The sequence below is a fragment of the Haliotis rufescens genome, unplaced genomic scaffold, assembly GCF_023055435.1.
Source record: "Haliotis rufescens isolate VD_foot unplaced genomic scaffold, xgHalRufe1.0.p SCAF_12, whole genome shotgun sequence".
Lineage (NCBI taxonomy): Eukaryota > Metazoa > Mollusca > Gastropoda > Lepetellida > Haliotidae > Haliotis > Haliotis rufescens.
In genome coordinates this window covers 15,239,007-15,255,300 of record NW_025963802.1, presented here as the reverse complement: position 1 = coordinate 15,255,300, position 16,294 = coordinate 15,239,007, and the positions used below count along the sequence as shown (strand labels likewise).

Here is a 16,294-nt window from a genome sequence, read left to right as displayed (position 1 = left end):
GTAAAACTTCAATGTGTATGCTAGCAATTTTAGTAATCTGTTTTTTTTGATATTATATAGTTTGTAATTTTTGTAAAATTCTTTAGTTTTTAAAGGCATCACCTATTTTATCGCTTGGCTTATCAGTGGGACCCAGTTAGGGACTGACCATTTGATAATTCAGGGGGGGGGGGGGGGGGGGGGGGGGGGCCTGGGATTTTGTTAGATATTTTTTCAGCTACAGCTACAAAACCAGATATTTTTTTATATGGAACTATGAGCCTCAATTTTGTTTAAGAAACACTGCTTGCAACAATGTATTTTTGTGGCAGGCAATTATTTTTTTAAAGCATAATTATTGTGTTAAGAATGTTCGAGAAAATCCAACATCACCCCCCCCCCCCACCCCCCACCTGCCAGAATATCAAATGGTTTGTCCCTAATACCCGCACTTGATCAAGTCCTTGTCTCGGTATTGCTGTATTAGAGTCGTCAGGGCCTTTTTACCCCCTGACCAAAGAGATGCTCGATACTGTGGGTAAGTTATTATTGGGGAGGGACACTTAAAGTATAATGTCTCCCAAAATCTCATACTCTGGAGGAATATGGAAATGTTGGATTTCTATATATGTGTACATAGTTATTGGACAAATATATTCCGACATATGCTGAATCCAAACCCCTAATACTCTGCCTTTATAATTTTTTTCTTATTGAGATCAAAACCAAATTTACTTCTTTTGTTTTGTAATCATCCAGGACAATGTGGAGTGTACAGAAAGCTATTATTGTGTATTGTAAACCTATAGAAAGTGTGTTCTGTGTAGTGATTGGCTAATTTGGGTCACATGACCAAATGTCAAAAGGTGAAAATATGATTTGCATTCCCTGAAAACAATAGGTTCCTAAAACAATAGGTTTACAATATCGATAAATACTATGTGTGTGTCTATTTCCGGGATTTTTTCGAGTATTTGCATCTTGGAAATTTTCATTTGAGATGTCGAGATGAGTTTCCAAGATGCAAATACTCGATAGAATCCCGGAAATAGACACACACATAGTATCTATCTTCTAAATAATAAAAGAAAACGTCAAAGTAACGATAATGATTTGAGATTATTTGAAATTTATGTCCAGTTCAACAGCAGCTGTGGTGAATACACTATACTGCTCATGTATGTGTAAAGGATTGAGCTAACTCGTATAACAACACTTGGAACATGTAGAAGTTTCGTCAGTGACTCGATCTAATTGAGTATGTGTTGTTTGGAATCTCTTGCTTTTGATTTCAGTTAAGTAAGTTCAGATGTCAAGCAGTTGAAGTAAAATTTGAAAATATAATATACTCCAGTCAAGTCTCGTTAATCCGACACTCGTTAATCCGACAGTCGGTTTTATCCGACACTAATGATGGGAACAGATTAAATCAGTGCTATTTAGACCCGTTAATCTGACTCTGACACATCTCATTTACCGAAATCACTCATTAATCAGCCTCGTTAATCCGACACAGTGATCAGCGTACTTAATGGTCATCTGCCCGCAAGAGCCAGAAACACGCCAGGAACCTATGATTGTGGGTTTGAATCCCGGTTCGCCCCTATTATGTTTCTAGGTTTGTCAGCTCCATACCCATGCTCGTGGGTTTCACCGAAGTGGTAAACATCTGAGACCTGCATCACTTCAGGCTGTCCTCCCACATTAAGCTGACACGCTGTGATATAACTGGAATACTGTTAAAAGCGGCGTTAAACCAAATTCACTCACTCACTCACTCACTCACTCACTCACTCACTCACTCACTCACTCACTCAACGATGTCTGATTGACGGGTCTTGCCTGTAAGTTTATTCAATTAAATTGCTATCACCCTATACTTTACGCTTGAATTCTAAATCCTGGAGTTCTTGTTTGTTCGTTAGTTTTTGTAGGTCAAAGGCAGGGCTACAAGCATCATGCCAGGGGTCGACACTCTCATTAATTATTTAGTGACACATTAATTTCATGATTTATGGTAACTGAACTTTTTGTTCAATGTTTAAAGCGTTGTTCTTGCAACACCCCTGGCTCAGTTCCTGATATTGTGATATGACTTCTGTGTTACATTATAATCAGTGAAGATCTGAAACACACTCAGTCATGGTACAAATGTATTATCTCCCAGTTATGTTGTAATCATAGCCACAAAGGAATTATTGATCTCTCAATGGCATCTTGACCACAGAACCTGGGGAGACATGCCGACTTTTTCTGCTTGTATTTCTGACATCCCCCCAGGTGGCGCTTCAGATCTTTGCCCTGGGGTCAGACCTTGGTCAGTGCTGCCATTGTCTGAGCTAACACAAATACAGTGTGTAATGAGATTCTATATCAGCCTTCAACTCATACAGACCTTCAACCCTTACAGACCTTCAACTCATGCAGACCTTCAACTCATACAGACTCATACAGTCCCATACAGACCTTCAAACCTTACAGACCTTCAACTCATACAGACCTTCAAACCTTACAGACCTTCAACTCATACAGACTCATACAGGCCTTCAAACCTTACAGACCTTCAACTCATACAGACTCTTACATGCCTTCAACCCTTACAGACCTTCAACACTTCAACTCATACAGACCTTCAACACTTACAGACCTTCAACTCATACAGACTCATGCAGACCTTCAAACCTTACAGACCTTCAACTCATACAGACTCATGCAGACCTTCAAACCTTACAGACCTTCAACTCATACAGACTCATACATACCTTCAACACTTACAGACCTTCAACTCATACAGACCTTCAACACTTCAACTCATACAGACCTTCAACACTTACAGACTCATACAGACCTTCAAACCTTACAGACCTTCAACTCATACAGACCTTCAACTCATACAGACTCATACAGGCCTTCAAACCTTACAGACCTTCAACTCATACAGACTCATACAGGCCTTCAAACCTTACAGACCTTCGACACTTCAACTCATACAGACCTTCAACACTTACAGACCTTCAACTCATACAGACCTTCAACACTTCAACTCATACAGACCTTCAACTCATACAGACCCATGCAAACCTTCAAACCTTACAGACCTTCAACTCATACAGACCTGGAGGCACGGGTGGCGATTCACTGTGCAGAGTTGTGTCCCTTGGGCACACCGGAAACCTATGATTGTGGGTTCAAATCCTGTTTAGCCCCAATTATGTTTCTAGGTTTGTCAGCACCATACCTGTGCCCGTGGGTTTCACCGAAGTGGTAAACGTCTAAGACCTGCATCACTTCGGGCTTTCCTCCCACATTAAGCTGACATGCCGTGATATAACTGGAATACTGTTAAAAGCAGCATGAAACACAACTCACTCACTCACTCACTCATGGTACCACTGTTGGCATCAAGGGAAAACGGTTGAGGCATTATTTTAATCCAAACATTCCTATTCCCTTACTCCAACAGTTTTTGAAGAATGGATTCTTCACAAGCATAAAAATAACATTCCTGTGAAGTTATGCTAGAATGTTAATGAGACGTTGCCTGCCCAACTTTAGTTTTATTGATGACACTTAAGATTACGTTAGGAACATTCTCTTATCTCAGTAATTACATTTACAGTACTGTGTAGTGACTTGAGTACACTCATTGACTTATAGACTGATGAAAACGAATAAGAGAACAATGAAACATATAGGGAAATATGCTTTACTGCCAGTCCATTTGAAATAGCGCACATACAAATTCAACATGTCAGAATCAAATGTTGAGATGTGTTTGTGTTCATTGGTAGCGTATTATTTTACTGTGTCTAAAACTAATATTCCGTTCTCCATTTCCATCCGTTTTGTTTCAAGGCGTGTCAGTTCGATATATTGTGTGATTCCTCCGTGGTCTAGTGGGTAGAGCACCTGCCTGGAGACTGAAATGTAGGTGGTTCGATCCCCTGGCTGTGTCATACCCAAAAATTAAAAAAAGATAGTACTTGTTACCCTGCCTGTTGCTTGGCTTTAAGGGGTAAAAACAAGACTAGTCGGCTCGGAGTCAGTATACTGTGTCTGAGTGGGGTTATCCTTGTTAAACTGTGGCATGGTATCTCAGTGGGCTAAGCACTGTGAAGCTGAGCATTATCCAGACAGTACAAGCAGTAATAGTACTGTCATAGCGACTGATTTACGACACCCATTGTCTGAGGAACATTTAATTGCAAAGGCTCATTACCCTGGAGCCATGACATCTATATGCCTTGAAACACTTAATTGCTGTTATTTATAAGATGCTAATCCTAATTGTTAATCCCCATTTTTGTGTACATCAACCTTCTGCCATCCTGCTGATGAATTACTGTTTACATTTATATTTATTCCTTACTAAATGTCAGGTGACCTTGCCACAGTTTAACATGAATACCACTTAGACACAGTATACTGACTACGAGCTGACCAGTCCTTGTTTTAGTCCCCTAATGCCGAGCGCCAGACAGGGTAACAACAAGTACCATCTTTTAATGCCTTTTGGTATGAAGCAGTTAGGGATCGAACCCCTGACCTTCCGTTCCCCGGGAGGATGCTCTACCACTAGACCACGGTCTAAGAGCCATCCAAGATGGTGATTGTGTGATCACAAAATGTTGCCTGGATGGTTGCGTGTCATGGTGCCCTGAGGGCATGGATGTTGCTTTGCTTTGGCTTTTTGTGTGACACTGCAATCAGCAAGATTCTAGCTATATGACAGCAGTCTGTAAATAATCAAATCTGGACTGGACAATCTAGTGATTGACATTGTGTTCATCAATCTATGCAATTGGGACACAATGACATGCATCAATCCAAGTCAGTGAGCCTCACCACCATTTGCCTGTTACGACAAGCGTGGGTTGCTGAAGAGCCAATTTGAGCCTGGGTCTGTTCATTTAAAGGCAGGGGCGGTCAGGTAGCCTAGTGGTTAAAGCGTTCGCTCGTCACACTTAAGACCCGGGTTCGATTCCCGACATTGGTACAATGTGTGAAGCCCATTTCTGGTGTCCCCCGTTGTGATATTGCTGTGATATTGCTAAAAGCGGCGTAAAACCATACTCACTCACTCACTCACTTAAAGGCAGCTGTGACACATTTGAATATTACTGACTGTTGCACAAAACAACATTCACTCAATCTCTAATGACTGGTTTGCCTGTTCTAGGGCTTGATCTCTTGATCTGTGTTAGCCTTGGAGTTATAAGCAGTGTGACTCAATACTAACTATTTCTTTCTTCAGGAGGTTATAAATCTATTGAAGTACATGTAACTTGATTCTAATTGTGTCACTTGTAGCTCCATAAATATGAACATGGTTACTACAGCTAGTTTCCCCACAACCAATCTGACACACTATGAATGGTTTTAGGTGATGAAGTCATTTCTTAACAGGGCTTGAAAATAAATAAAACGAAACATTATTCATTATTGGGCAATTTTATTAGGTAATGGGAAGGCAGTTCACGAGAAATATGAAATTAATAAAGAAACCTAAAGCTGCGATGATTACATAACCTCAAATTGTGTAGTAATCTGTTCCTCAAATTTATTTGAAATAATTGTGTGCCTTTCGAAAATAGAAAAAATCCTTTAAACTTTGAAAATTTGACATTTGTCAGAATGACTTATGCTGAAGGAATGCGACTGAGCTGAAGGAAAAGATGTCTCCACTGGCTCTGTGACACACACAGTGTCGTGGTGGAGTCAGGATTCTGCCATCTCCAACATGGCTGTCTGTTATAGACGTTTTTACCTTTGTTAACAAAGCAAAGCTTTTGCAACACTCTTAATTCATGGGTTGTATTCATCTGTGGAACAAGGAAACCGACAATGTTTTATGCCACTGAGAATACAATGAAAATGCGTTCAAAAATACAATTTGTTTTACCTTTATTTAGTATTATTGTAGGATAGACATTTCTTTACATTCTCAGATTTTGTATGGTATTGTATCAGAGTTAGAAATTTAAGGGGATGTGAGGTCTTTGATAGTTTAATGTAGGGATCCTCTTAATGTTAAATTTGCAACATCAAGGGTTAAGACAAGGCCCCCTTGACTTTTTCAACTTTGAATAATTTGGAACACTGTTTTCTGAATAGTAAGTGGATTTTCCATTTATAAGGGATGAGTGGTGGAAGATATGAAATTGCATGGTTGCTTCAGCTTTATGAGTTTAATACTCCTCAATGCAGTTATGTATCTGCAGAAAATATTTTTATTGGAGGCAATAGTTAATGCTTCACGAGATGCCCTTGCATATTTTACAAGATGCCCTTGCAGTGCTTCACAAGATGTCCTTGCAATGCTTCATGAGATGCCCTTGCAATGCTTCATGAGATGCCCTTGCAATGCTTCACGAGATGCCCTTGCAGTGCTTCACGAGATGTCCTTGTGTATTCCATGAGGTGCCCTTATGTATTCCATGAGGTGCCCTTGTATATTCCATGAGGTGCCCTTGTGTATTCCATGAGGTGCCCTTGTGTATTCCATGAGATGCCTTTGTGTATTCCATGAGGTGCCCTTGTGTATTCCATGAGATGCCCTTGTGTATTCCATGAGATGCCCTTGTGTATTCCATGAGGTGCCCTTGTGTATTCCATGAGATGCCCTTGTGTATTCCATGAGATGCCCTTGTGTATTCCATGAGATGCCCTTGTGTATTCCATGAGATGCCCTTGTGTATTCCATGAGATGCCCTTGTGTATTCCATGAGGTGCCCTTGTGTATTCCATGAGATGCCCTTGTGTATTCCATGTGATGCCCTTGTGTATTCCATGAGCTGCCCTTGTGTATTCAATGTGATGCCCTTGTGTATTCCATGAGCTGCCCTTGTGTATTCCATGAGATGCCCTTGTGTATTCCATGTGATGCCCTTGTGTATTCCATGAGGTGCCCTTGTATATTCCATGAGGTGCCCTTGTGTATTCCATGAGGTGCCCTTGTGTATTCCATGAGATGCCCTTGTGTATTCCATGAGATGCCCTTGTATATTCCATGTGATGCCCTTGTGTATTCCATGAGGTGCCCTTGTGTATTCAATGTGATGCCCTTGTGTATTCCATGAGCTGCCCTTGTGTATTCCATGAGATGACCTTGTGTATTCCATGAGATGCCCTTGTGTATTCCATGAGGTGCTCTTGTGTATTCCATGAGATGCCCTTGTGTATTCCATGTGATGCCCTTGTGTATTCCATGAGATGCCTGTGCAGTGCATCACTGAATGATAACACATGTACCTGTAATCTGACCGTGGTTGCTGTTAATAACGGTGAGATCTTCCGATCGCTTCACACACAATTTCGCCGAAATTAATTAAAACAATATTAAAAGGAATTTTGAATAAAATTAATAAAATAAGTTACAAACATAAGTCCAGATATACAAAGAACACTTTTTATAGCCAGACAGTGTAATTACATGACTAATTTGCGTACTTGAGTATGGATTTGTTGACATGGCATTTCAGGTGTTACGTGCTCACAGTAATGTCTTTCCATGGGGGAAAAAAACATCAAAAGTCATTAATTTGTGTATAATGCACAGCTGTGTTTTTGGGAAAAAAAGTGCGCACAATACTCAAGAAAATAAGGTATGTAGGAAAATCAAAATCAACACAAAGTAGATTACAAATACTTCATTATGATATGTATGAAAAACAACTGCATCTCATGGCTAAGAATAATCAATCATGTTTATCTGCTAAAACAGGTTCCATTTTGCTTAAAAGCCAAAATAGTGGTGAAAATTAAATGAATGGATCTCTCAACACCAGGTTGCGTGCGCGTATTTCAATGGAAAAAACACCAAGATATTGTTGATCACTTGTGGCAGAGAACCCTTTCCCTTACTCACTATAAAAAAAATATTTGATATGTTTACATCTTTCTTGAAACAACTTACTTTAAAGTCATTACTGTTGACATACAAAATCTTCTTATCAAGGAATCTTAAAATATCTTTTGGAACTTCTGAAAGTGAAAGACATTTATTGGAAGTGATGTGATGTTTGTGGCATGCTATCATCTACGTAGAAGATACTACCATCTGCGTAGAAAATACTATCATCTACGTAGAATTGAGTGAGTGAGTGAGTGAGTGAGTTGGGTTTAACGCCGCTTTTAACAGTATTCCAGTTATATCACGGCGTGTCAGCTTAATGTTGGAGGAAAGCCCGAAGTGATGCAGGTCTCAGACATTTACCACTTCGGTGAAACCCACGAGCACGGGTATGGTGCTGACAAACCTAGAAACATAATCAGGGCGAACCGGGATTCGAACCCACCATCATAGGTTTCTGGCGTGTCCAGGGGACGCAACTCTGCACAGCGAATCGCGGCGCCTTAGACGACTGGGCCACCTGTGCCCCCTATCTACGTAGAAGATACTATCATCTACGTAGAAGATACTATCATCAACGTAGAAGATACTTTCATCTACGTATATGATAGTATCTTCTACGTAGATGATAGTATGCCATCTAGATACTATCGTCCACTTACATACTTTCATCTACGTACATGATACTGTCATCTAGAGTATGTAGAAGTGCAGTCATATATGTGATACCAATGACATACATACATACATACATACATACATACATACATACATACATACATACATACATATAATTTGGTTTTTCTTTTCACTGAAATGTTAAGAAGGTATCGTATAATTTCAATATATTTTATTACAGTGCTTGATGTTAGCTGGAATTATTTTAATCCTCTTAAACCCCCAGAGAAGATTATCCTCTGAGGTAATTTTTGTCCGTATATATGTCACAAATTAGTGATAACTTATGAAAAACGTAATTATCTGTTTCGAAAATTATGTACCGCATTATACGTGAGGTACCAAATTTGGTATCAAGGTTGCTTGGCGCAATCCACCAACGATTGCCGGGTTTAATGATCTTAGAATACTCTTCGTATAAGGTCAAAGAGAATATTTACGTTAGTGACAAAACCCTTTTCATTATAGATTTTCCATCCTTTCAATTTTGATCAAAACAGTTTTATTTCAGCAATAATTGATTGCAACAAATTGATTATACATTCTGATTCTCTTTGAAACTCAACAAGACATGCCCGAAGATACCGGATTAAATTTGTGTATGCTTGTGAATTATGATTTCGTGCCGTTATCATGATGGATTCTGTTTTTGTTGTTGGGGCAAGGAGTTATTTTCCCAGCATAAGTTGTCAGTAAGTTGTTGTTAGTTCTTCATGACATATGAAAGGAATCCAGACAGTTACATTTATTCATTTATTTCATTAAATATACTTCTTCCTATGAAAGGAAATATTTTATGTTATATTAATGATCCATATGTTAATCATACATTGCTACAAATATTGCATAAGTTAACATGGTTTGCATTTATTTATTATTATTTCTTTATCTGTGAGAAGTTCACAGAGATCGAGAATACACAATATCTAATAGTATATGCAATGTAGGTAAAGAATATCCTCGCCCCTCTTTTGATATCAATAAAAACATTGTATATAATGTTATGTATTAAGTATTCTCCTTTACCATGCATGGGAAATCTATGCTGCATTTGCTGAGTACTGGGTTTTTTTCATTTGACATTGCACACAGGAGATCTGTCACTCATTTGTTGTATTTGAATTCTTCATCAAAATATAATACAAAACACACAGAGTATTTCTCAAATAAATAAGAAAACTAAGTTCACTCTAGTAATTAATCCTCTTCTGGACAACCATAGAAATGAAATTCCAATGCGTTTATATATACATATAATTATACAACAATGTACGATAACGACCTCAATCCTCCCCCACACCCATACTTTAATAACGATTGTACGATAAACCCTGTACCAACCCTGACAAGGATAGGTTCTAGTCATTTAACGCCTTTGACACTAAACTTATAAGGTTATTACAATTTACGTAAAAAGTTATTACATTTTACCGCAAGTTGAGATTATTACAATTTACGTCAATTTTTATTACAATTTACGTCAAATTTTATTACAATTTACGTTGTTATTACAATTTACGACAAAATTATTATAATTTGCTGCAAGTATTACAATTTACCTTTTTATTACAATTTACGTCGTAACAATGCTGCTTTTGTGAGAAATAATGAAGACAGAGGATGCCTTCTGCTCAAGCCGATCTTTGCTCTAACGATGACTTTGACGTAGGCTGTTGGTGCTGTGATACGACATCGTATTTAAAATACTAATGAGAACGTATCCGCAACATCATCCATGCTGATGAGATTCAGTCGGCAAAAGACAATGCTACCAATGAAATGATGGCATGTCACTCTAGATTTGGGAAAAGTTTACTAACCCCAAACTTCCCCCAAATTGCATAGGTAATTGCCTATCTGTATGCCCTGATTGTACTAGCTGCCATTGGGAAATACCATTCTATGATCCTCTATCAATGGTGCCAGAGAAATCGGTCAGGCAGAGTACACATTGCCCAGCAGGATGCTCAAGAGATTTGCTGAAATGTAAACCGTGCTAGAATTTAGGATGATGCTACGATAGTTATGAACTGAAGTGGAGCCATTCAGTACGTGCATGCATTACTGCAGGTTAACGAACAAAAGGCATTGATCACCCACTGCTTGTAATAAATGTTTCCTTTTCTACTCTTATTCCCTGCTCATTGTTTATGCAGTTCTTTAAGGGACTTGTGCCATTTGGGTTAATGTTGAAGGAAGTCCCTAATGTTGTAACAAGATACAAAGTGGTGATTTAAAGGCATCGGAAGCAGGTAATCTCTGAAAGCGGTTTGGTTTTCAGGACATTTTTTTACTAACGCTGTTCAGGCTGCTTCTTCCTTTTTTCTTTGCTATTTAAACAGAGCATAAATCTTGTACAGGCAGTTCAAGAAGGGTGGCATGTTTTATAGCATGGTTTCATGACTATGGCTTTCCTCCCACATGAAGCTGTCACAGCTGTCTTGATGTAACCAAGATATAACCATGATAGATACCCAGATAGAACCAAGATAGAGCCATGATATAACCTTGATAGAACCCAGATAGAACCATGAAGTAAACTAGAAATGACCAAGATAGAACCAAGATAGAACATGATAGATCACAGATATAACAACATAGGACAATGATATAAACAGGTATTATCATGATTGACAAGATATAATCAATAAATAATCCAGATTTAACAAATATGTAACCAGATATAACATGATATAACCAATATAATTAACATGATACGACATTGATATAATCCAGATATAACATATACTCAACAACAAAAATTCCTGTGACACTAATATTTTAGTGTATTTTTCAAACAGGTAAAGTTTGGTTTTCAATATTGTAGTACATGTATGGAATCAAGTCACAAAAACGCAACTGCTACAGAAAAGCATGCATTCCATGCAAAAGTTGACTTTTATGCAAGCCCCATGCATTTCACTACTCAAGAATGGGTATAAAAACATGTGCGTTAATGGGATTCCATATGCATTGTTTAGCAACCACTCAGAAAAAACACAAAATTACGCAATTATTCAACATTACGAAATGCCATGCCTGTCCGAAAATGAGCGTCTGCGAGCCATTGTTGTGCATGAAGCAGGATCGAGTCAACGTGATGTTGCAAGCAAATTTAACGTCCACAGAAACACAATTGGTGTTTATGGCAACGTTGGCAACAGAAGAATGCAGTCAGGGACCATCCTCGGAGTGGCAGGCCACGCGTAACCAATAATCGACAAGACAACTGGATTCCAACAACACACCTATGAAATCTATTCCAGCCAGCAATAGTGACTGCAAGAAGCATCCCTGGCCTTCAACGAATATCTTCACAAACCGTACGTCGTCGCCTCTGATGTGCAGGGATTGTCGCCAGAAGACCTGCCAGACGTCCCATTTTGACAGGAAACCACCGTCAAGCACGTCTACAGTGGTGCAGACAGCATCTACGCTAGACGGCCATGCAGTGAGGACAAGTTCTATTCACTGACGAGTCTCGTTTTCACCTCAGCCACAGCGATGGACGGATTCGAGTGTACCGACATCGAGGTGAACGTTACATCAATCATTGTGTCATGGAAGAAGATTGGTTCGGGGGCGGCTGCGTTATGGTATGGGGTGGGATTACAGCAAGACAGAGGACCCGTTTGATAGTGATAGAGGGAAATCTCAATGGACAGTGCTATCGGCCCTGTTGTTCTTCTGTTTTTGCGTCATGACCACGCCCGGCCTCATATTGCTTGACTTGATTCTCTTCAACAAAACAACGTGAATCCCCTGGCCAGCTCGCTCCCCTGATCTCTCACCAATTGAGCACATGTGGGATGAGATGGATCGGCGCCTTCGACGTCAACCACATGTTCCACAGACACTCCAGGAACTTTGAAACATGCTCCAGCAGATATGGACAGGTATCCCACAGGACTTTGTGCGACGCCTGGTCCATTCCATGAGACGAAGATGTTTTGCTTGCATCGCAACCCGAGGTAGACACACACGCTATTGAATTTGTAAATTGACATTTTGGCATGTTCATGTTTTTAATGAAATCACACATTTTCTGAAGTCAGTACGGCAAATTAAACCATTTGAACACTTACAGGAGTCTTTTATCTGTTGCAAATCAAAATTGTTTCAGATTTGGTAAAAATCATAACTTTGCATTAAATCTTATTCAATGTCACAGGAACTTTTGTTGTTCAGTATGTATTACCGAGATATATTAACCATGATATGACCAAGATATCATGAAGTAAACATGATTTATTATAACCAAATTATAAAGATGTAACCATAATATAACCAAGATATTCTTCAAGTCAATATGAAACCAACTCACTCATTCAACTTAAGGTTATTCCATTTCTCTGTTATTAACTATTATTATTATTTTTGCTGTCATTAATCAAAGTTTATTTCATCTGCTTTACAAAAGGACAATACAGGAATCGACACAATAAGCAAAATCCAACTTAATTAGTCTACAATGCATTATATAACTAGAATTAGTCTTCAGCAATGCTGTTGACACCTGGACACCAATTAAATGGATCAGGTGGTATTAGGCTTGCTGACCATGTCATAACCCAATTGCTTGGACCATGCTCATGATGTCAATCACTGGATTGTCTGGTCCACTTGATTATTTACAGTCCGCCGTCGTAAAGCTGGAATATTTTCTGAGTGCAGCGTTAAGCAACAAACCAACTAGCTGTACATGTGAAACTGTTACTACGATTAGTGAGAACACGAATATTCCTTACTAGCCACAACTAGCTGTACATGTGAAACTGTTACTACGATTAGTGAGAACACGACTATTCCTTACTAGCCACAACTAGCTGTACATGTGAAACTGTTACTACGATTAGTGAGAACACGACTATTCCTTACTAGCCACAACTAGCTGTACATGTGAAACTGTTACTACGATTAGTGAGAACACAACTATTCCTTACTGGCCATGTCCAACTCAAACTAGCCATGTCCAACAGTAAATGATGGTGAGGTGAGGTGAAATTGGGTTTAACATCGCATCCAAGATTATTGCACTTACATAGCGACGTGCATGTACGTGTGTGTGTTTGTGTGGCTGCTTGTAATAGTCTGGACTCATGCAGATTTTTATAGTGCTAGCTCACTGAGATACCATGCCGCAGTTTAACATGAATACCCCACTCAGACACAGTATACTGACTCCGAGCCAACCAGTCCTTGTTTTAGCTCCTTAATGCCGAGCACCAGACAGGGTAACAACAAGTACCATCTTTGAACATCTTTTGGTATGAAGCGGCCGGCGGTCGGACAGCCTAGTGGTTAAAGCGTTCACTCGTCATGCCGAACACCCAGGTTTGATTCCCGACATGGGTACAATGTGTGAAGCCCATTTCTGGTGTCCCCCGCTGTGATATTGCTGGAATATTGCTAAAAGCAGCGTAAAACCATATTCATTCATTCATTCATTTGGTATGACGTGGTCAGGATCGAACCCCAGACCTTCCGCTATCCGGGCAGACGCTCTACCACTTGACCGCGGAGGAGGTCCCAGTAAATGATAGAAAGTAGTTAAGATTGTTTAACAATACTTATGTTGATTATGCACTGACCAACATTTATTATTCATCTCTGCAAGATGTTTTAAATAGCAATGTATATTCAGTATCTTAATACATTGTCATTAAAAGGTGATTCATGCGAAGACTGTGCAAAATGCTGGAGAAATACAGGAAGAGTTTCACAAAGTGAACAGCTTTGTAATCATTATTCCATTCTTCTTTGGTTAAATGCCAGAGATATGGTCTGGCAGCATCGGACAATTGTGTGAAGCCATAGCAGCATCCATCTGTCTATATTCATGGGATCTCAGTAACCTTTGCTGTGAAGGATCACCTTGGTGACATGGAGACGCTGCCACCCAGTGCCTGGTGGCCATGATGGGTGCCATCCTCATCCATGCCTCGGGCTTTGACATTTCCTGGCCATTGACAATTAGTACAGACAGTATGACAGTTCTAGTGGGTAATAGCATGTGCTAAGCTTTCTGAGGTAATGTGAATAAAAAATAGGACATGAATATTATTACTTAAGCTCTGCAACGTATATACATATATATGTAAATGAGCATACACAGAGCATACACAGAGCATACACAGAGCATACACAGACTAGGTTGGCAGTAAATTGTAATATTATTGATCCGATTATTGATTATTGGAATGTAAACAGATTTCACGAAGCTTGTTGTATTGGCCACGTCCTTGAATGAGCTATAAGTGTTATGGTAGACGTGTGGCATGTTTTTTCAGGTGAACAATTGACTTGCTTTTGCATGTGTTTGTGACATGCTACCAGTAGATCAGGGTACGCTCATCCTTTTCGTGATCACCTGGTATCATCCCTTTTTAATAGTGATTCTTAAACACATGCTTTATAATGATATGGTTGGATACGTACAATCGACTAAGCAGAGATTTCTTATGAATATGGAAAGGGTTTTAGTTAGTTAATTAGTTAGTCCACTCACTCACTTACTCAAAACCAAGCAACCCACTCACTCATTCAAATTCATCCACTCACTCACCCATTCACCCACTCACCCACTCACTCCCTCACTCAAAACCCATCCACCCACTTACTTACTCCAACACCCACTCACTCACTCATTCAAACACACACTCAAGCACTCACCCACTTACTTACTCAAACACCCACTCACTCATTCAAACACTCACTCAAACACTCACTCAAACACTCACTCACTCACTCACTCACTCACTCACTCACTCACTCACTCACTCAAATACGCACTCACTCACTCAAATACGCACTCACTCACTCAAATACGCACTCACTCACTCACTCACTCAAATACGCACTCACTCACTCACTCACTCACTCAAATACGCACTCACTCACTCACCCACCCACCCACTCACTCACTCACTCACTCACTCACTCACTCACTCACTCACTCACTCACTCACTCACTCACTCACTCACTCACTCTGATCTGTCTTCACAGTTGAGTTTCAACCACTGTTGCTGTATGTTCCGATTCAATACTGGTGGAATGGGAGAGTCTAATGATGACCACTCCATCATGTGTGTAGATTCAGTGACAGGTCACTTCATTGGTTTTTGCACTGATTTTTTCCTCTCCCTCTCCCACTTAGCTGACTTTAGACTTCAGAGGAAGGGATCCATCCCAAATTTATTGCAAGATAACCATTCTGAAATTGAGATGGGTTGAATTGCTTTTTATCCTCCAAAGCACTCAAGTTTGAAATGCCACACAAAGTTAACAGTTAGACTGTTTAAACATCTCTGTTCTCTTTGGATGGCATATGATTGCCATTTTTTTCACTACTGCTTACTGATTCATGCAATATTGTTTCTTCCCTACCATTTATTACACAGCTCTTGTCAATGATATTAAATCCACTCCATATTGTTCAATATTTCAGTCAGAACAACAGTTATAACCACTTAGTAATTTTTAAGTTACATGGATAGTTAAAAATTGTTGAGTGAGTGAGTGAGTTAATGCTTTACGTCACATCAGCAATATTTCAGCCATATCGTGACGGTAAAAATTGTTGATGAGATGGTAATGTGGTTGTTAGCCATCTAGTGCCTCACAGGCAGCTTTGGTTGTATACTCCCCAGGGAGCTGAGAATGAAAATTGAGATGTTTCTGAGCCACACGCACGGAGTAATTATGCAGCACTTTGAGCATGCTTTAGGATGTGGATCTGTGCACTGATACAGCCACATTGCTACCTACATGTTAGATATCACCTC

General features: G+C 39.5%; 1 protein-coding gene across 2 annotated transcripts in view; it reads left to right on the top strand.

Moving 5' to 3' along the window:
• Positions 1 to 16,294, top strand: part of LOC124146085 (guanine nucleotide-binding protein subunit alpha-11-like) — a 169,632-nt gene that overhangs the window by 117,579 nt on the left and 35,759 nt on the right. The window lies entirely within an intron of this gene.